We start from the raw sequence: 22,615 nt of genomic DNA, 5'->3' as shown, positions 1-22,615 counted from the left end.
CTACTTGGTGCTTGTTTAAGAAAAGCTTGGTTATACATTCTTTCCTTAAATTGCCTTCATCTCAGGCAAGAATTTCAGATGCACCTAAGTGATTTAGAAGTCTAGTCTGACTGAGCTTGAATCTCTCCTGAAAGTTAGTCCTGACTCATAATACAGTATTTTTCAGCTTCTGTGGCTGAATGTCTCAGGTACCTTGCGAACTTTTAGATTAATAATCTCATTCTGTCTATGTGCAAAATTATTTATGGACCCTCCCCCCATATGACAACATCAGTATTGCTTGCCCTTGGTGATGGGAACCGCTTGGGAATTTTCTGATAAAATAGTATGTTGTTGGAAAGTGCTTCAGCTGGGTTTCTCAAGGCTTCATTTATTACACGTTCTACTGTAATACCTATGAGCTCTAGTGACCAAGACCTTTAATATGGGCCTTGGGCACAGTTTGGTGTGTGCCTCAAAACCTTGATTCAGTCTCCATTCTAAAAGGGTCTCCAAGTAGTAGCTACTTCAGTCTCCTCTCTGCTTTTTGCCTGAAATAGAAGACACATTACATTCTGCTGCTCCTTCCAGCTATATGTGCTGCATCTAAAGATCTGTTCTATTAATGGTTTTAAGTAGCTTGACTGTGGGAGGGTTTTCTTTACATAAGTTGTGAAATGGTTTGTCTTCTATGAGTTCTCTGGGTGAAGTAAAAGAAACAAAGATTTACAGCAAAATAGGCTCTCTTTAGAGTGCACTGGAAGATCTTTCATTCAGGGAATGGGGTACAACGAAATTTCCACCAGATTCTTTTCTCCTCCCTTTCCCTCCAGCTTACTATCTACCCAGAGGGGTGAGAACAGCACCTCGCTGGCTACGCTTGTCCGTAGAAGGTCATGCTTAAAGCCTTTAACCGTAATTTTGTCTCCTTGCTCTCCAACACTGCCATGTGAATGAGGTCATGGTAATAAGTGGTTCTAGTCTGGCTCCATAATATCTTTGCTTTATGTCCTTACAGACTTCTGGGATCCAAGCACTATATTTGGGGACTATTAGGCTGGAAACTTTTCTTAAGAACTTAATTAAATTTTTTTATTTAAATCCTTATGTGCTTTCTCTTTAAGTGATTATTTCTTCCCTATAACATAAATGCTTCAAATGTCAAGATTCTGATACTGTGTATTCTGCAAAAAGGGTGGGAGGCAAAAATCCCAAATCATTCATTGCAATGCAAAAAGTTAATGCCCTCTGATAAAAGCTGTGTTATCTCAAGTACTACAATCAGATTCCAATTTGGAAAATGAATCAAGGCACTTAGACTTTTCTTCTGCCACTGTGTTTAACATTTCTTTCTTTTTTTCTCTTAAAGTGTCAGGAAGTGGCGCTGAGTTGGCAGCAGCATATACCATCCCAGAGGAGGCTGTAAAGTAAGTGTTAAAAATGTTTAGTCCTGTCTATAAAAATGGCTTTTACTGAACTCTAAAAAAGTACTAACAGAACTGCCTCTCCCAGCAGTTTTTGTGGTTATTAATAGATGTTAGTGCATTGATTATTTTCTAATGGAGATTTAAGTTCTTACCCAAACGCTCCATCCAAATCAAACACTTTCTTAGCTTTACCTACCTGATAAAATTTCTATGAACTCCTTTACGCAGAATGAAATTCACCGCTGTATAAATTAGTAGGCTTGTGGGAATTGTTATTGATTTATGTAACTAAATCTCCTGGAAAAATCTCCTTTGATGGAGAGCTTGCCTTGAAGATTCCTGTTACAATTCATCAGTTCACTAGTTTCACCACAGAAGTTGTTGTAATTAAGGTCTCTCACATACTAGAATAAATTTAGGAAGCTATGTTAAAAAGATGGACCTTAATCAGAATATTAAAGATATTTCCTGTTATTTCTTCTAAGAAGATTTGTTATTTAAATGGTCACACTGCTTCCAATTCTCACACAGTATAATTGTCAGCATTATGGTGTTGACATCAATAATGTCATTTAACTTACTGAAGTGGAATATAGTATCTGTCAGGATTATTTCAGCCTTTGCTCTTCTGCTGGTAAAGAGAATTGAGAATTTTCCTTTTATTAAGTCATAATATGATTTTAAAGGAATGTTTACCTTTTGAATGCCATGATATTCATGATAGTGATTCTTTAAAAATCCTTTTCCTGTATTGTTTTCTCTCCCAAGCTTAGTACCAGTATTTTAAAGTTTTTCTGAGGGTTTGCAATGCCACCTGAGGACAGCTGACATAATACAGTATACCATTACAGTCTAACGTGTTACTTTGCGGTCTCGGGTTGCTTTGCCTTGAGTAGTTGGATACTATCAGTTGACAGTTTCTCATCTATTGTTTCTTCCTGCAGAAGCTCAGCAAGCGGGAGATGACAGAGCGGTCACGCTGCCTGTGTTAGAGGAGCAGCAAAACTCCGATAGCGATATAATTTATGGGAACAGTGTTCATCTAAGGAATTGCAGACAGACAAAGCAGCTCTGAGGAAATGCATCCGTGTCAAAGACTGTTTGTTTCAGCTGAGGCTTGAATAACAGCTGAGTAATCTGGTGAGGGAGAAGCAAACTGGAGCCGCTGTATGTGAGTATTTTCAGACAATTTCTTGCATTTCATACATTTCTGATGAGCAGGTTCTATAGGCATTTCTAGACACAATTTTTCATCTTCAAAGAATGAAAATTTCATCTCCTTTAATGTGATGCATAAGCAGATTATTTCTTTCCTGTTGTCTAAGTATATGAAATACTTATAGGAAGAATGGAATTTCAAATATTTGTCAAAGAGAAAACACTTCTGTTTTGCCTTCCAATATGCTGATATTTTAATCCAAGTATATCTGATACTTTGCTGGTGTGGACAGTACCTTTTAATGGGACATACTTATAAACAAGTAATTGTTGTATTTAAAACTGGGAGTTTATACATTCTACTTATGGAACTGTTTACATTTTTACTGTTTTCTTCAAGAGGTAGTTTATGGGAGGGTGTTAATAGCAAAACTTACCTGCATTTACATGTAAGCAGAAAGTACCAAAAAATTTGCAACCTGGAATGAGCATGTGTAATTTTATGACAGTCTGAGACAAAATGGTTTTTATGAAAAGTTCTTGGATTTTTTTTTTGATTCTCAGCAAAAAGATGTGTGTGTTTCTGATAACTAAGAATAGTAACTTCTGGCATTACCAAAAAACTTTATGGGACCAGTCTTGAATGGGACAAATCAACTCCAGCCAATGGAACATTAAGGAGTTCTGCATTGTGCTACCAAACTTGGACTGCCATGACAAAGGGAATAAAAAAGAATCATTTAGATTTTCTGAAACCTGGTATTAATGAGCAATGATTTCTCGGTATGTTTTCCAAGCAATTCTTGTTAACGATGAGTTCATGTGCCTGCTAGAGCAACAGCACCTCTAGATTTTAGAACATTTATGGGGAACTGTGGCACTGCACCAGGTTAGGGTTTTTTGCATAAAGTGATTATGATGCTTTTTTGAAGTGGAGGACAGTGGTATAATTTAGCATTTGATTTGATGGTATCTTGTCAGAAACTTCAGATAAATAGTGATTCATGTAACTGAATAGTCTCATGCTCAGTTCTGATGGAGGAAACTTGGCTGCACATGCATCTGATGTTTTAACTGGCTGTCTTGGAAGTACTGTGACATTCTTGTCTGTCCTCTTTCCACATACTCAGTGAAGTGGTACTGGTTTACTTTTTAAAAAAATAGCTCAATAGTTTAAAGCTCATGATAAGGAAAATTTCCAAAGAACTTACCTAAAACTTGGTGCTGAGCAAAAAACATGTAATGACAGAAGGGCAGCCAGCCATTCACTGAGGAATTAATACCCATTTCCTTTGTTTTCAGTGTGATGGCATGACCTATGACACTGTGTCTTTACTGAAATTTTGCTGATTGAGGTTAAAACTTTGCTGCTAATCTCAACAGGCCCTCAGTTTTCTCATTTTATTTTTTTTATTCATTATTCTTTGTTTAAGGTTTATGGTAATCTGAAGCAATCATATAATTCAGGGGAAAAAAAAAATCCAGATCTTCCATGAAAACAAAGAAAATATAATTAGATGTTTGCACCCAAAAACCTCTGGGAAATATTTTTATTGGCAGATCAGCTAGTTTGAAATCACTTAGCTAATTCACTTCTCAAATATTAAAAATTATGCATCTGGAATATTGTGTCTCTCTCTAAGGAATAGGAAGATCTAAGTTTCAATCTCTTTGAAAAGCTTAATCTCATTGCTTTGTCATAAAAATAATGAATCTATTGATTAGCACTTGAGAAATTTAATACTTATCTATCTTTTAAAAGAGGATTAATTGTCAATGAGGTCGCTTCAATTCCCAGGATAATCGTATTTCTAAATGAGCTCGTGTACACTTCTGGCATAAATGACTGCACTTTTGCTAAACTGGGTGGAACATTCTTATGCTTCTGACTGTTTCAGCAACCAGCGCTTGGGTGGCTCAGTACTAGCCAGCACCGTTTTGATGTCTGGCTGGCCACGGATGAGCAGGAGAAAAGGGCAAGCAGAAAATACTGATTGTAAATTTATTCTTTTTGAAATAGTTAGAGCTACATTTTATTATTTTTTTATCAAATGGAAACCATTTGTGAATTAGTGCTGAACTGCTCTAAAGTTTATTAAGAAAAAAATTATGTTTGAGTTCTGTTTAAAAACAATGTTTTGAGACTAAATTTAGGTCTGTTAAAGCTAATTTAAAACCTAAACCCTCTAATAGGAATATTACATTTTGGCCTCTAATTCTCATTTAAATTTTGACCATTGAACAAAATATAAATACTCTTTATTAATGCAGTTCTAAGTCTGTGGAATAAATTTCTAGCTAAGGAATTGTTTTTTCACAAAGCATCAGGACTCTTGTGTTGTAACGCAAGTCTTCTGAATTGCACAAAAGAAAGAATTGTGGATAACAGGCTGAAACCTTGATAGCTGCTGATCAGGGGAACAGAGCTGGCAAGTTTGACTCCTAGTCACACCAAATGGGAATGGAGGCTGAAAGAATGTACTGACTGGGATGGGGTTAGTCCTCTCACTAACACCTGAATGCAGTTCTCAAAGGGAAAGCAAAAGATAAAAATCTTTATTGCTACAAATCCACAGTTCAGAGTTTCAGGTCTGTTATAAAGCGAATCTACACTGGGTACAGCATTCCCCTGTTTCAACCTACAGATACACTTCCTTGTGCGTCTAGGAATCTGTGATGTTTTTAGAACATTACAAAGAAAAGTGTTGCTCCAAGGGCTTTGCCTTGGAATGTAGGAATGTATAGGAATCGAGGGAAACTTACTTGCTAGTGGCTAATACCAGAGAATAGTCTTCTTCCTCCTTTGTCAAATGAATTGCCACACCCAGGGCTTAGTATTCAGTTAGCATTTATTAGTGTAAATTATTACTTCAGAGCACTTACACCAGCAGAAAATACATCCCTTAGAACTGCCATTTCTGTGCAGACTACTTGGTAGTCACGATGTGTGTGTTGTTCTGCTATGTTCCCCTTCCACCTGCAGTCCAAATCTACCGATCAAATAAATGGCCCAGCTGATTATATGACTTGTTACAAATGCTGTTAGATCTCTTTTAAGTGGTATTAGAAACAACATAAGGAATCGTAAATAGAGCCAAGGTGGCTGAGCTGATGTTCAATAGATACAAGAAAGCTTTGCATGAAGAGACAGCATTCAATCCTTTTATCATATCTCTTATAACCAGTCCTCAGCATCTGGGTGTATTTGTGAGCTCAGTAGAGAATCCTCTGTCTTCAACTTTGAAAAAAGCACAGTGGAAACTCTCCAGTAAGCCAGATGAAAGCATTCTGCAGCCCCACAGCTGTTTCTGCATTATATGGCCTTTTAGTTGCCTGAAGAACAATTGGGGAGTGTGGGAATTACTTTAGAGAAATCACAAATTGTTTTGGGATTTACTCAACAGATTCTAATTTGGATGAAATATGTGATTATGGAAGCACATAATAAGCATTCTCTCCTACGCTCACAAAAAGTCTTTCAAATATTTTCCAATAATTCTCTGTTAAGAATAACTCAGATTCCATTGCGTTATCAGCCCAGTCACGTGCTTCAGGTCAGGTTCCATAATAGAGTTACTAATGATGGAGAGTTTTTTTCCTTCTAAACAAATAAGTAAACTTGTCCTGCAGCTAACACTGCTCTTGTGACAACTGCTATGCAGTGAAGCTGGGTTTGTTTCAAGCATGCCGCCTTCCACCTTCCTTAGAACATGAAAAGAGACTGAGGAGTACAGTTCCTCTGAACCTACCTACCATGCTGGGACTATTGAAGAATTAGCAGAGCAGGCCTGATGGTAGCAGTAGGTGGGGATATCTGGCCAGCCTCCCAAGCTTCCAGTGAATTAAGACCTTGTCTACGTTAAAGCCTGAGTCCGTAATAAGGGACTTGGTGACAGAATAGGAAGAGTCTGTATCAAACCATGGCAAAGATGAGAACATATTCTAAACATTTCTGAGCCGCAGTAAAACCCATGAGGGTTTTATTTTCCTTAGCTTAATGAAGCAGCTAAAAAGTTTATTGCATTTAACACTTTTTAAAGCACTTTTAAAAACATGGGCAAACTGATATATCGGTTGACAGTGCTTCTCAGTGTCCTTCATTAATGGTAAAGAGGTAAAATAAAAGCATGGATTTAGGTGGAGAGATCGTGTGCCCTACAAGGTTCATATTTAAATTTTCTGAAAGCATGAGTGAATATTCTCCTGCTTCTATCCTTATTCTTGTATTTTCCAGTGACTATAAAATTAAGAAGTGGTTATTAAGTATAGAATATATGTTTTGCTGTGGTATTTCTCTTCCACGTCTAGATATAAGATAGTTACAGATAGCTTAGTGACAGCCTTTTGTTCTATTGAACTTGCCAGCGAAGGAAACCAAGCACTTCTCTTAATGTGTCCTCAAGGAGGCTTGAGAAGCAGTTGAGAACAGATCAGAAGTGATCTCTTTAGAAGCCATATTTAGTGAGCTAATTAGGATGATCAGAGTGTGCATTCCTTCCTTATGATTAACTTCATGGCACTGAAAGGACAAATCTAGGTTAAAGTCTTACAGCGACACTAAATACAGAGATTCTTATGTTCTGTATTGGAATGCATGACACACTGGCTACAGCTTAAATAACTGCTTGAAATATTTTGAAAGTAGCAAGAACATAATTCAACTTCAGCTCTGATTTTTCCTCAGCAGAGACACACAGGCATTAAACAACTTGGGCAATCAGTCTGGAGAGTTACATTGCAGTTCATCCTGTTGCACTTGGTACTTTTTATGTAATGGTGACTTTGAGTTTTACTCGGTAATGTCATGACTCACATTTTTATAAAACTGTGAAAATTTGCAATACCTAATCTTCAATATTGTGGTAATCCAGTTACTGTGGAGCAAAGATGAAGCATATTTAAGTGATAAGGATCTCTTTCATCACACACTTTAAAGTTCAATATTTAAGAGATGCAGAATATTACAATATTAACCACAGGAAAAAATGTTACTGATGGCTCTTTAAAAGTGGGACTATGAGTGATATGGCCTATTTCTGATGCATTTGATGGCCTTGATATTTTTATAGCACCCACATGAACATAGCTTCATGGCATTGTGTTCGCGGTGCAAGATCAGCACTGGTGCTCAAGGGTGCTGTTTCCTATAAACCAGCGTTACTGTCTTGCCTGTTTAGTCGACTGAACTAGATGATGTGTGTCTTTGGGCTGGAGAGTGGTTTCTGGTGCCTCGGTACCAGTGAATGCACCTATGTTCAAATTAGCAAAGGCTGCATTACTTTGCCCTGAAAAACGCTGTCAAAGGCATCCACTGATTTACTGATTGGTGGCATTAGGGCAAGGTATTACTTGGTCCCACAGATTTGGCTGTGCCCATTCTGCCTCCTGAAAAGGCACCATGTCTTGAAGACTGGTGGAGTTCATATCGCCCTACTGCAGGACTTAAAATGTAGTACGGATTTTACAATTTCATCTATGCAAAGGTAAGTTAGAAAGTTAGAAACACTAATCTAGGGCCGTAATACCAAAGTTATGTGGAACAAACTAAACTGAACCAAGTTCAGAATATTCAGTTTTGAAACAAAAATAGGAATGTGCTGTATAATTTAACTGTACATTATAAACAGATTAGCTTTCTAGTATTAGAAGATGATACTGGTGAAACAACAGACTGATGCATTATTTGCAAAATAGTTCTAATTATTACGTACTTAAAAGGACTAAATAGTTTTGTTTTCAGTAACAAATGATTATTTATACATTTGGCATTAGGGACTGTAATAATTAAAATAAGATTGTAATGATAAGATTTCCATTCAGCCTGCTGGTTACTGTGAATTTTCTGATTGTGGTGATGAACATGTCTTTAAAGGACTAGTACCTGATGACAGACCATTGTTTAGGTGTTAAAGATGACAAATGGGAAAAAAAAAAACCAGCCACCAGATCAGCATACCAAGGGTGGTTTTACTATTAAATCTGGAATCAGAAGAATGTCCTGGTTGTTTTCAGAACTTCAGTTGTGTCATTTTTAATTAAAATACTAAGCTCTCTGTGATTTTTATCAGAGAATATACTTTATGGTAGACATGGTAGTTACAGATTACTGTCTCTGCTGTTTGTCCTAGAGAGCAGGGAAGGGGAGGATGCAGTCATACGTTCCATCTTTACTACTGTGTTCCTTGGAAGGTTCCATACATTTACCTTCATCTGTCTTCAGATTTTGTGTCTTTGAGGTTGCTGGCAAGTGCAGTTGAGTTCTTTCATGCCTGCTGCTTTGATAAGGAATGTGCAGTCTCATACATAACGCTAGAACACAGCAGCCTGAAGGACAAATAATCCATGATGAGATGCATATCTTGAGTAGGGATTAGGAATGTTTTGCACCCAAATCTTTCTTTGGGCTGTTACACTTAAAAATTCCAAAAGGGGGCAATCTTACCCTCTGCCTGAAAGTCTATAAATATATTTCAGTTGAGAAAATACAGCACACTACTTTCTAAATTCTCATTTACCTTAGAAAACTGATAGTTAGTGCAAGGATAAAAACAACTTTTGAGGGGTTGGTTTTATTTTTGAAACTTACATTTTAAAATTTTCACCAGATTTTTAAACTTTGTGAATGCAATAGTATGGATGTATGTGGGCACTCTCACACTGTGATGGTTAATTATCTAATGCTCTCAGGAAGAACCATAAAAAAAGTGAATTATACACATAAACTGCTTTTGGATGTAAATCAAACACGGTTTTGATAGAGATTTAGAGAAAACCAGAATCTCAAACTCATCCTCTATTTCCAGCTGATTGCCACTTAGGAATTTAAGAAGAAACCTGTCTACTCTCTTGGACGAATACAAGTTGTTTTCATAATTTCTTGTCTTTCTGAATTATAAGTCAGAAAAATAACCTGTAGCCTTTTGGGGGGGTGGGGGGGTGAAACTTCAAGAAATGTGCTTGTCATTGATTTGTAGTAACTTCTAAATGATATGTAGTATTTTTGGTAAGAAGTACACCTACTTTCTATATGCTTTCTAAATATTGTGCTGTTGCCCCATCTTTTGTAATTTGATGGCAATAATGATTGAACTGTAAGCAAAGGAAAATTTGATGTATATGATATATGCACATACTAGCTGCCAAAGAAATAGTATTTTTGGCGATCTTAAAAAGCCAGTATCCTTTGTTTGACTCAAACAGTTGTTGAGGAAGGTTGCAAGAAACTGGTGAGGAGAGCTCTAGCTCTTGGTGGCGCATCACCAAGCGGTAGAGTCACACCCTTCCAGTTTCCTCCCGGTACCGACTTGAGTATCCTGTGTCAAAGACTTGAATGTCTACTACATGTTCATAATTCTGGTGTCCTACCAATAACTCCCTGCTTCGGAAATTGGGGGTATCTTGCTGATACCCACTACCTCACCTGACACACACCCAGCATGCTGAAGTGGAAGACTGAGTGCTTCAGCCATGCTGTTTGGTACAGGGCAGATGGGAGCTGTGCTGGGTGGAAGAAAATGGAGATACAACCAAGGGGTGAATTCTAAGCTTGGCTTTAGCTTAAATGTAGTTGGGGGACACTTCTGATGTTGTAAAGATTTTAAAAGTTTTGAGAGACTTTTGAATGCTGATATTTATGAACCAAAACATCATTGTTCATTAATTTCTCTCCACTTGCGGTTCACCCTGGTAACACTAGGGCTGCCTATCTTTCCATGATAAGGACAAATCCTGTGATTAGCCATTACTACATGAAGCCTGGTTAAAGCTGATAGATTATTTGTAGTTAAAAGAGCTGCAGCTTGTGGTGTTTGCAAGCTGGAGCTCCAGTCCATATAGTGTGAATAAAGAGGTACAGATTGTCAACCTGTGTATGCTGAATTGGCTCTAGCCCCTGATTCACAGCCAAGAATATGGCTGGTACAGCCTCAGTCCCACAAAGTGTTATGGTTAAATATGTTTTCATAAGATCTAAATGAAGCTAAAATAAATTATAGCACCACTTTATTTTTATTGTGATAAGCAGTATACATAATAAATTAATATGATTTTTTTTTTTGCCTTGCTTCACATTCATATGATGTAGACCATTTTAAAGCCAGCCACAGTTTTTTCCCGTCTCAAAGATGACCATACCAATTGCCTCACTATCTGTTTACACTCTGGAAAGAGTCATTTGGGATTTTGTCTTTCTGAAATAAACGTTTGCTTATGGATTTTTTTATTGTCACATCCATGGCATTTTTAAAGTAAATAGGAGTACAAGGTTTATATTATTTTAAATGTATATTGTATTTGTCTTCCCAACACTGTGGTTTTTAGTACTGTGAATAACGTAGTATGGAGCCAGCCTATTAAACAGCCTGTTTTTGTAAGGAAACTGTTAGTCCACCTACAATATTCTATTGCTTACTGTGTTCTTCCAATATGCTTAGCATTCCACAACCTAAATGATCATTTGTTGAACAAATTCATGCTTTTATTAGTCAAAATACAGAGAAAACAGAGCCCCCCTGTTTCAAGATATTTGCTAATGCACGGTTAATTATCACATATAGCTTACTATAATTCATTTTACAGGGAGACCTCCTGCAGGTAACATACTAGCAGTTTATGAAGCAAAATAACCTCACTATAGATTAGAACTGTTTCACTACTGGTCAGACAGTTGCTGCTTCTAGGCCTTCTCACTTCACATTGCTAATTTGAACAAGGCTTTATTTTTATATTTGTCAGCAGCAAGACTGTAGCATGGTTGTTAAACCTCTCCCAGGCCTAATTAGAGTAGCAATGCTAGCATTCATAATGAATCTCGTGTCCTGGGTTGGAGGAGGTAGCCGTGGTGCTACAGTAGCTTCCTGGCAGACAGTTGCTGGCAGGTTTAAGGTAGCTTGTGGCTTGCAATATTAAGTGACTGTTGAAATTCATTGACTCCACTGCGGCTTATGTGTCTAGATGACAACAAGTTTACACGGTTCTTTTATAGTTACAGCAAATGGGTCCATTTAAATATTTATTAGGTGATTATGGTGATGTGAAATGGAAAAAAATTGCAAAGTACAGTATTGCATGTATAACTGTTTTAACTGTTTGTACAAAATAGGCCTGTGGTATCATTTGAAATTACAGCATCTTTTTTCCTCATAAATATTTATAGTGTATCAGTAGCTAGGAATGCTAATTTATTTGCATTTTGTTTCTTATTTAATTTGACAGACGTTTGGGTAGCCATTAAAGGCACTCACTCTGATTTGAATGAAGGATATTTCAATCAGCAGTTGAGTGGCATTTTGACTGGAGTGGGCGAAGTTCAATTTTAGGAGTTCTTTTTGCTTTTATGAGACTCAGAAAGGAGTATTACCTGTGTGTGCTTGATGACAGGAGCACCCACAGAAGGCCTGTTCTCTGAAACTTTTACTTTTGAGGAATTTGGCACAGTTGTTGGATCAAATGCAGTCAACTTATTTTGTTCTTTGCCTGGCATAATCCAAGTGAAAGTAACACAAGAGCAAGAGGTACAAATTTCTTCAAAAATTAACCAAGAGTTGTTGTAAAATATAAATATGACTTGGATGATAGAACAAACTATTGCAGGTATATAGATGAAAGGATTAAATGCATACAGGGGAGAAAGAAATCCAATTCCTTGACAGCTTTGTAGCTACTGTTTACTTTTTCATAACAACAAGAGATGAAGGGAGTCAATCTCACTCAAGGGCCTGAAAGAACATGATAATGATATTGAGATGTATCAGAGCAAGTATGTGCATTGGAAATGCCATCAGTGATAGCTCAGAAAATAGGTGTAGCAAAGAGAAATCAAGCATAGTACAGTAAATCTACTCTGAATATATGTGCGTCTATCTATAAAACTTAAACATAGCATGAGAGACTTGCTCTTTGTAAAGAGTAATTAAATGTGCTACAGCAGCTTCACCCATGATGCTATCACTGAACTTTGCTGTTGTTTAGAAATTTAAATTTGCTGCAAGTGGGTGGCTTATCTTTCTAAATCTGTATTTTATAAGGAACAGAAATTAACAGCAGAGATAACAAATCTGAAGTCAGCTCTTGCCAGGGGAGGTGTGAGCCGCACATCATTGTCAAGCAGAGACAGCGAACACTAACTGAAGAGATTTAACCGTGTTTTGAGCTGCTGACCAAAATGTATCCACAGGTCTGATTTGTGCTTTGCTAATTCGGTGCAAATACTTTCATTGAGAGATTCCCATCCATTTCAAAGGCTTGGAACACCTTCTATTTTCTTGCACGATTGGCTGATATATTGTTACTCTACTAATGCTTATTTCTTTACTAGTATCAAAAATCAAGCCAGTAATCCCAAAGGGATATGTTTAATGCAGGCTTCAGCTCGCGTTTGGTGCCCTCACTCAAACTGCAAGAGCTAATGACTGAAGGGTACTGCTACGGTACAAGTAGTGATAATTACTTATTAGTGCTCAGTCGAGAATGGGTTGTTTAGTTTCTTTTCTGCTATGAGAACTTAAAAGCTTAGGCAATGAATTACTGCATTAATAAGTTGTCTATATGATTACATAGATATCTACCCTTAGGCTTAAGAAACCTGCACTAGTTTTGAGTGAAGTCCTATTCGTGCCCCAAATGGTAAGTTAAACTCGCAACTCAGAGTGAACATACATCATCTCAAAGTCAGACCACTGACAACGGCTGTGTTCTTGTGCGCACACAACAGCCCTCGGTCTTTAGGGTTGTTGATCTAATTATTTTCACAAGCATTAAATTTAGTTAAAAGATGATGGAGGAGGGGAAAAAAGAACAATCTTTAGCTTTTTGAGTCTGGAACTTCTGTCTTACTGTTTGCTCAGATTTTCCAGTGAGATCACTTTCTGAATGGGGCATAATGTGAATAAGTGTTCTGAGAGGCAGGTTCAAAAACTAAGCATGAAGAAACTGTCTGTCCAGTTTTGTGGTATCACAGGTGACAAAGCTGAATTTGGCTGAAGTTTTCTAAGCTCAGTAATATCACATGTGTAGCTTGAATAAAATGAACTTTTATTGTATCTTATGTGGAAAGTTTCATTAAAAGCTTAATTCTAACAGTATTATTTAGGTTTTTAAGCACCTTAATGTACCTATCTGCCGCGTGATTTCAATAGAACAATTTGGTCTGAATAGAAAATATCAGAATTACATTCTTAAAGTACTTGACAACTTACATGGTTTTACCTCCTTAAAGTGCAAAGAGATTGCAAAATACCTACAGCAGTACAGTGCAGCATAATAAAACTATCCTAAACACAGGCAGAGTGCAAACAGACATTTCCCTAATTTTTGCAGTACCTGCACCACCCTGGACTGCCCAAGCTTCTTTAATAAAGCCAATATTGCACCTCTTTGTCTGGCCCTCCCTAGTTTTAAGAACTCTTGTTCAGCACATGACTGGGTTTGTCTGTAGTGATCTAGTATTGGGTACTGATGAACTACTCGTCTGCTGAATACAGGCTGAATTTTTCAAGTAAGATCAATGAAATATTCACTCAGAAACATGAGATTGAACTGAAAATATTCTGTATGTGCCTGAAAGCAGAGCTGAGCATTTTGGCTCAGTGAGACTAGGTTACAAGCATGGTTTTTTTGTATTAATTCATGCACAGAGGCTTTGTCGTGTTCAGATGTCTACCTTGGAGAAACATAGATTTGCAAACAGGCCAAACTGGAATAATTGTTTGGTGTCCATAATGATTCACAGATATCTGATGCAAGATTTGTAGAGGAGATAGTATCTTTTGCTAGCTGAAATTACTTCAGATGAAGGGGGAGAAGAAGAGCTGAAGTGCCTGGTGTGTCCCTATGGTCTGCAGGGTTTTCTTCCCAAATTTTTCCACTTTACTATTCCCCCATCCTCCCAAATAAAGGCGAGAGGGAATCAACAGATTTAATTAAGCAAATAAAACAATTAAATCAAATATTGGAAGTGTGTTTGGGGGGTGTTGTATGTTCATTCAATATATGGCTGATGCTCATCCAGTGCTATAGTCTTCTCTACCTCTGTTTTGTGCCATGACTTTGTGATGTCTTTACTCAAGATTATTGTTAAATACTTAATTTTCAAGAGATTTCTGCAGTGTCATAGTTGAAGTTAATGTATTTTGTACCTTTGTCGGAACTGTTACAGGTCCATCATTATAATCCTTACATTATTACTAATAACACTGCAAGGTGGGGATGTACTGTTTTCCTTACTGAACTAATACAGAAAGTAAGTCAGAGATCTTGTTGAAGAGATGCAATAAACTATATTCTATCTCCGTGCACGATACTGGGAAATAGAAATCCATTTTTCAGTTGAATGAAAAATAAGAGGTCCAAGTGTCAAGATCTTAGCAATAGGACAAGTTGGAAACTTTCCAGTGGAACATTTTTCTCTCAGCTAATGCTGGTTCACCAAAACCTAACACGTTACATGAAAATGTCTATTCCAATGAAATTTTTGATGGAAATGTGCTTGGTTTCCTGCCAGCTCACCCGCTTTTCCCAGCTCTCAGCTCCCCGGCATCTCGCATGGAATGATGCCAGAAAGTCAAGTTTCTTCACGTTCTTGGCCTGGTTGGCAGTCTGCCACAAAGGATGGGAGTCTGGGCTCACGAAAGTGGACAAGAAACCTTATACATGCACATACAACCATACACATACTCTCACAGGTCATTTAAATCCATGTCAGTTCATTCAAAGTAAAGGTTTTTTTACATAGAGGGTCTTTTAAATATGACCCTCCTATGGAAAATTTCTCATGTCGGAATTTTAATTCCAAGTCGCAACTGAAAAAAATCGGGGAATATGAAAGAATTTCCTTATAAGGGAAATAAGGTTCCTGTGCAACTGCATGTTGCACTGTTGTCACTGAGGTTATCAACAGGTCCATCTGCTTCTTTTTCATTGCATAACAACATCTATATTTGTAACAGGTAACGTGTTTACACACTTAACCCTAACAAAACAAGGTATTTTTAGGGCTTTGTAAATATTTATTTTAAAAATTCCTCTTAAGCCATGTTAAATAAGGCTGGCAATCACTAAGTTTTAGTCCGTGGACTGAGAGGATAGAAAGTTTCAATGTTTTTGGCTGAATAATAAACAGAAAATACTGAAATTCTGACTGCGAGTGCTCCTGCTTCAGGGAACTGTAATGTACTTTTCCATAGCCTCACTTCATGCACTGCAAGCTGCTCAGTTGCTTGTTATATGTAAGTAAATAAATAAGCTTCAGTCACACTGTGTTCGGTAATTTCTGACTGGGGGGATGTGTTCACATTTGAGACAAAAAGCAGTTGATTCAAGTAGCCATTAATGAATTCCTTTTCTTATTATTCTTAATACCTTGGATTAGCATAACAAAGTCAGACTCTTTAGGAGATCAGTACTTGAAGCAGTTTATTTTCAATTGAGCTTTTGAAAAGCTGGGGTTTATAGTAATAGATGAAGTTCTTAGTATTTCACCGAAGAAAAGTCCGGAGTAGAATTCCACTGCTGTGTAAATTGGGGTTGTGGTCATCAAGTCTGAATTTGCTGCCAGTCTAGCAAAAAAATGTTGCTTTTAATAATAGAAAAATGCTAAACGTCCTGGATAAGATGCTAAAATTTCTGTTAAACAGAAAATACTTCTTTGTCAAAATAAGGGGGGAAAAAAACATTACTTGTTCTTTTTTTTTTGTGGGCGGCCCATTGTGAGCAGGAGGCTGCATCGATGCTGTCCCTGGCTCTTTCATAAAATGTGATCTGAAATCGCTCCCAATGTCTTTTTATTCTGAATGATGAAATGGGAATGATCAGCAAAATACTCCTGTATTAGTGATAGCATTATGTACACAAAGATTTGTAAAAGACAGAGATAAAATGCACTGTTAGGTTCAATAAGCATTAATCTGTGGTGTTGAAGGTTTTTATTGTGCTAGGAATTAACTTTGATTGTTCTAAATGTACATAGTTTTGCCCTTATTGTAGTAATGCTGGAGAAAGCTCCGTGGGTTGCAAGAAGCAGAAGAAAGCGAGTAATGAATTTATTGGCAGAAACTTTATTTCAGTCCTAAAAGCTGTCGTCTCCTCGCTGTCACTGCACAGAACCCCAAGATCCTTTGTTTGCATTAACCTTGACATCAGTCTGTCCATGACGAGGAGAAAATGGAGTGTGTGTGTATAGACATGTATATGCATACCACATACACACATGGACTGAGCAATTCAAATTAATCCTCTGAAAGGGAATTAATTTTAAAAATCACGATTTTTGTAATTGGTTTCCTATTAATTGTTCCTTTCAAAAAAAAAAAAGGAAACCTGTCTGTTAATGGTTGCTTTCTAATGTCCCTAAATTCAACTTTCAGTTGCCCTCTCTAATCTCCTAATCCTTTTGCAAAGGAGAGCAGAAGGGCCTCTCTACAAAGCAATCTTGACTGCTTTATTCGACTATTGGGGTGAGAGGAAAAGGGGGGGGGTTGCAACACATAACATGCTGCAAATACAGTTCAGCATGTGCAATGAAGTGACAGCTGAATTCTTCAGGTCTTTATGTCAAAGAATCAGTGCTGGACTGTGGTGTGTAAGCAAAGACACCTCGTACTGTTATCTGGCCGGTGGTGCTTATCTGACTGGTGCTGTCTAAGAGCAACTGTCTGACTTGGAGGGGAAAAAAAGTCAGCTCAACTCTCCAGAAAATAGGAGAACATTGGCACAGTTTTCCTCAGCAACTACCTTGTATAAAGCAAAGCTCATCTCTTTACTGTAAGACTGAACTAGCTCTGACCTTCTTCGTTGTTGCAGGCACTTGCAACTGCTCTCTAGTGGAATGAGGAAAATCTGATTTCAATGCCAAAGTGCATCATCAAAGATTTTGAACTTTTGTCTATTCGTACAGACATAATGTAACTCATTTTTCTCATTCTTCTCTGGGTCTGTTAAAGGGGCTCAGATAAGTCTGTGCTTGAAAATTTGGATATGGATCCAAGTCATTGACTATTTCTACCCCTAATATTAAGGTTTGAAACAATTTCACAGAAAAAAATGACACAGTATTTTGGGATTCTGGTTTTGATGTCACTTTAAAGAGAAAGCGAGATACAGTGGTGGTGTGCCACGCAATGCATGTTGTGGAATGTTTTCATAAAGAGACTGATTTCTCAATGCAAACAAACGGTTTGAGGTTAGACTCAAGGTGTTTCTGTTCCCAGTGCACCTTCAGGACAATTTCTATTAGCTCTTCATGTTGTGGGACCTTAGATTCACAGTGAGTGAGTGTACTTCTTATCCAGAAGTACACGTAAGCAGCAGTTTCCTAGCTCCATATGCTGAAATGACTGAGACCAATTGCCCTGTAGAAAATGTAGGTTCTCAGATATGTGGGGGCTCAGGAACATGGCCAGTGCAGTGCTGGACTGGGGGGAGAGGCAGCAGGGGAGAGCCACCACAGAGAATAGAGCTAAGGATTTAGGCTGGGATATTTATAGGAGCCTGTGGAAGTAAAAGCATCACTCTTCTACAGTCTGTTATGAATAGCTGTTCAAAGCTTCTATTTCTTGCTATTGATCCTGGTCCATCACTTGCTGTAGTAAACTGGATCTGATTTCTTGATCTATCTTTCTGTAATCAGCTACCTTGATCCCAAAAGCTGATTACAATAACTAAATTAAATTGTGTGCAGTGGTATATTGTCCCATCAGATGGCACAGATGAGTTCTACAACCTCCTTGGAGTCACCCAAATCAACTATTAATAGCTGGGTTTAATGTAAGAATGTCTAGGCGGTTCAGTTTTTCTTTGGTCATACGATATTCTGGAGGGCTTTTTCTTCCTCAAATTGTTGTGCTGGTTTTGATACTTAAGAGACAGGCTCCAAACGAAGCAGCCATTCCTAACCTATGCAGACAAAGGGAGTGGTTCCCTTAGCAACAGGAACCATGTGGAGGTTCTCAGAGAGCTCTCTTTTCCCCCTACTCGTGTTTTCTTTTAACTCAACATTTTGCACAGCATCTTGCATGGAGACTCCGACAGCTGGGCTGGAGGCAAGCGGTTCTTCCGACTCTAGCTAACCAGTGCTCGAAAGGCAATTGTTCTACGCTCATCAGACAGAAAAAATGATAATCATGGGTAAGTGAACTGGCACACAATCAGAGTTCATGCTGAGGAGGGGGAAAGTTTACTGGCTGGCAACCAGAAGCGTCCAGCACTTCCCAGTAGGTGTGTATGTTTGAAACAGGCGTACCAATGCGATGTTTGCCTTGTTTACTGGTAGGATTATATGTCTGCATATTTAGCATTTCAGGGTTTGCAGTCGTTAGCAGAACTGGGTTCTAGTCCTTAGTATGCTACTGACTTCCTTTACTGCCCCGAACCTCTCACCTCACCTCTCTGTTTTCTTTCCCCATCCACTAAATTGAGATGATATGCCATGAGGATCTTGAAAGGACTGTAAAGTACTGTAGAAATACAGCACTATATTGCTCGTCAAAATCGTATTTGCTTTTGAAGTTAATGATAAGGTGTGCAGAATCTGAGATAAAGTATTGCTCTTTTATTGAAGATTTAACTCAATTAACTTTTCTGTATGTAGACCTAGCTGCTTTTCTTCATGTTTCCTAGTTCCTCTTATTCAGAAGAGGAGCTATGTGCATGTAGTGTCTGTACATACATGTGCATAGACACATAAATTTGTGTATGCTGCTGCAGAAGTAACAGAAATAGAGCAGTTAATTGCCCTCAAAACGGCTATAGCCTTGATAAAGTAGTAGCTGTGTTTCAGTGAAATCCAGTGTACTATAAAATAATGAAATTTCATTTTTGTATGTATTGAAAAAAAACACTTTTTCTGCTGTCCTTAAAGTGTTATGTATTACCAGAGCTCTTGTCAGTCTCAGTTGGAAAAGCCTGATGCATAAGCTCTAAGTTTGTAGTCATTTTACCTAAAAAGACACATCTGCGTTAATCCAATTTTAAGTCAGTTATTTTGGGGGGTACTTGCATAAGGGATGAATTTGTCTCTCAGTTCTTCCTAATTTAATGTACAAAGTTTGTCTGGTCACAATTTTTGTCACATCTGAATGAAAATTCAGGCATTCAAGTTCATGTTTTGACAAATCGTGCTGCATACTGATCATTTGGATGCGGGCTTCCTTTTATTCCACACTTAGAGACAAGCCTTGCAATGTCGCAGTGAATGCATTTACCACTACAGGGAACTTAGTTGCTCTCATTTCACGTGTGGTAACAGCAGGAAAAGAATAGTCATTGGTAACTACACCTGCAGAGCAGCTGCAGAAGTATCACAATCCACGGTCGTGGTAATAATGCCCTGTTACTACTCTTGCTACTCCCGTGCAGTGTGAACCTTCTACATAGCACCTGCTAAGTGCTCATACAGCACCCAGCACTACTGAGCTTTTCCTGGGTGATCACAGGGCCAGTCCTCATGTTCCCTTTTGCCTGGTAATTGACAGTTTGTCTCTTAGCTCCAATTTAAATGAAGAAAAATTGACATGTTTGCACCTTTGCGAATCATGTTAGCTTTTGTGCCTGAATAAAGATTAAGGCAATAATGTAATGAATTCGTTGACATGAGTTGTTTCCCTTTTCTCTCTGTGGTTGTATTTCCCTCCTTTTATGATCCTCTTCAAACAATACTACTGCATGAATCAGTGATACTAGCTATGGTACAGGATTAGTGTTTTGCATTTAGTAGGCAGTGTTTGAGTTCTGAATTAAATTCGGTCTGTATATTTTGTAACGTGAAGAAAATCTCGGGCTTAGGGTGGGGATTTTAAAAAGATTTTAAGTAATTGCAGATCGGTCTCTTGATTCTTTCCTCCGTTTTCCTTTTGGTGTCTGTTTCTGCAGTCTTCCCTTGTTTGACATTTACCCCATCTCAGGTAGAGTTTGTTTTCATGTAGATGAACAAAAATGTCCTTTTGCCAGGCCTGCTGTTAGAGCCACTGAGAGCCCTTTGAGTTACTTCAGATTTAATAAGTTTGTACTGTCATTAGCAGTAGTCAGACTGTGCCTTTCATGTGAGCATTTGAAGTGCACTGCAAACGTAAATGAAGCCTCCCCAGAAATCTGGAGACAAGGAAGTGACGCTAAAGAATCACTTCAGATCCAGAAACTAAGTAAATAATAAGAATTCTAATAGTCTACAGAAGTGCTGCATATCTTAGAACAGGAAGCAAAGATCTAATGTAGAAGCAGCGGATTAGATTGATGCCAACACCTGTTTCAATTTCTTGATCCTTTACACATAGGACACGTATAGAGACTAAGCTGAAACGGAAGAAACAGTGGATGTTAGTCTGAAAGTTTGAAGAAATGAATGATGATTGACCTATAGGAGGAGTTACTTACAGGAGGCTTATTTATGTGGCTGGCAGCCAACAGGTTGGAGATATTTCATGCTTTTAGCAAGAAGAATAATCTCATACAGATCAAATGTCTGAATCTCACCATTTTTATATACTATGTGATTTTTCAACACCAGGTAATAGACAAGGCTCCTAATGTGAGTAATTCTTTTTACAGTCTGATTTATTCTTTAAAAGATCAGCAGGTACAAGAGGTCCAAGATACCTCTGGCTAAAAAGCAATTCATATATTAGCTTGTGCATGGATCGTGTCTCTTTACATTGTAGCCCCGAAAACAGGACTGGTATGATGCTGTTCCTGGTAACCTCTTGTCGCTCATCTGATCCAGTGCTAAAATACATTACTCTTGCATGAAGATGGACAGTGGGCATCCTCTTCTGTAAAGATTTTTTTGGCACCTTTTGTGGGAAGAGCCAGAAAAACTGGGAATTATAAATGGCTCTTATGCAGCTGTTTCCAGTCCTGGAACTGGTCTGGCGTTTTCAGAGAGCATTAAAGCATTTAAGAAGCCAGGATTAGTGACCATATATAGTCTGTGACTGTTGTTCAGCAAGGTAGTTGGAGACTTTATCCTCGTGTCATTTAAGCCCTGACTCTGGATGTGTGTACATGGCAAACCTTGTAATGTGCCAGAGAGATGGGTGTGGGTCAAACGCCAATTAATCCATGGGACTAATGGCCCGGCTACTTGCTGACGGAGGTCCTGAAAGTCAATGATGTGCCCAAATCTTTTGTTGTCCCAACATCCCGCTTAGTCATGTTGTACCACTGAGACAAATACAATTCTTTCTGCAGCACATGCTAGTGTGCTCCTCCAGCAGCTGTAAAAACACTGCAGCAGTGGCTTTAGCTTGTTCCCGGTTGATGAGATGACAAACTCTCCAAAGACCCATGAGAGTACTCTAGTTTCTAAGGTGTACTAAATCTAATGCCTTCATGTCTTCATTGCTAGTGTCGCCCTTGCTAGCTCATTTATGACGAGATTTTCTGTAATTACCTTATGTCAGTTTGATGCATAGGCACACTTGATGTGATACAAACTGTACTGGATAAACAACTGCAAAGTGTTAGAGTCCAAGGATTTATCCCACTGAAAAAACATATTCCCCAGCAATTATGATGTAATAATAACAATGCAATGTGCTTAAAAATGTAACAGTGATGAGCAGTGTGCATACATCTTCTAAAGGGCAAGAGCAAGTGGGACATCTGAAAGAGGTCAGCAAGGAGTTTGGATAAACAAGTCGTGTCTCAAAGCCTTTTTGAATTCACAAACATGCATATGAGAAGACTTAGATAAATGCTGCTTCTCTCTGCTTGAACATTATTGATAGGGTTTTAATGGACAGCCCCGTGGAGAACCCCATTACTTCCTTATGCCCTCATTTTAAATTGTCTACTTATATTAATTCTTCAGTCAGGGCATTTGTGAAACTGTTTTAATCTTCTTCCTATGAGAAGCTGATTTTACTTCTGTATCACTTTTTCTTTGTAGATGGTGCCTTTTCATCCTTCCTTTCTCTTATTCTTCTACTCAGTGGATAAAAAAAAAAATATTTTCTTTATTTTCCATTCTTTCTCTACTCTCTCAACACCATCATGAAAAAGTACATAAATGTGTGTGGACAAGTAGAGTCTGCTATACAGAAGCTATTCAGAATTATAATTCA

Source organism: Buceros rhinoceros, unplaced genomic scaffold, assembly GCF_000710305.1.
Source record: "Buceros rhinoceros silvestris isolate BGI_N320 unplaced genomic scaffold, ASM71030v1 scaffold2059, whole genome shotgun sequence".
Classification (NCBI taxonomy): domain Eukaryota; kingdom Metazoa; phylum Chordata; class Aves; order Bucerotiformes; family Bucerotidae; genus Buceros; species Buceros rhinoceros.
This window is presented reverse-complemented; position numbering follows the sequence as displayed.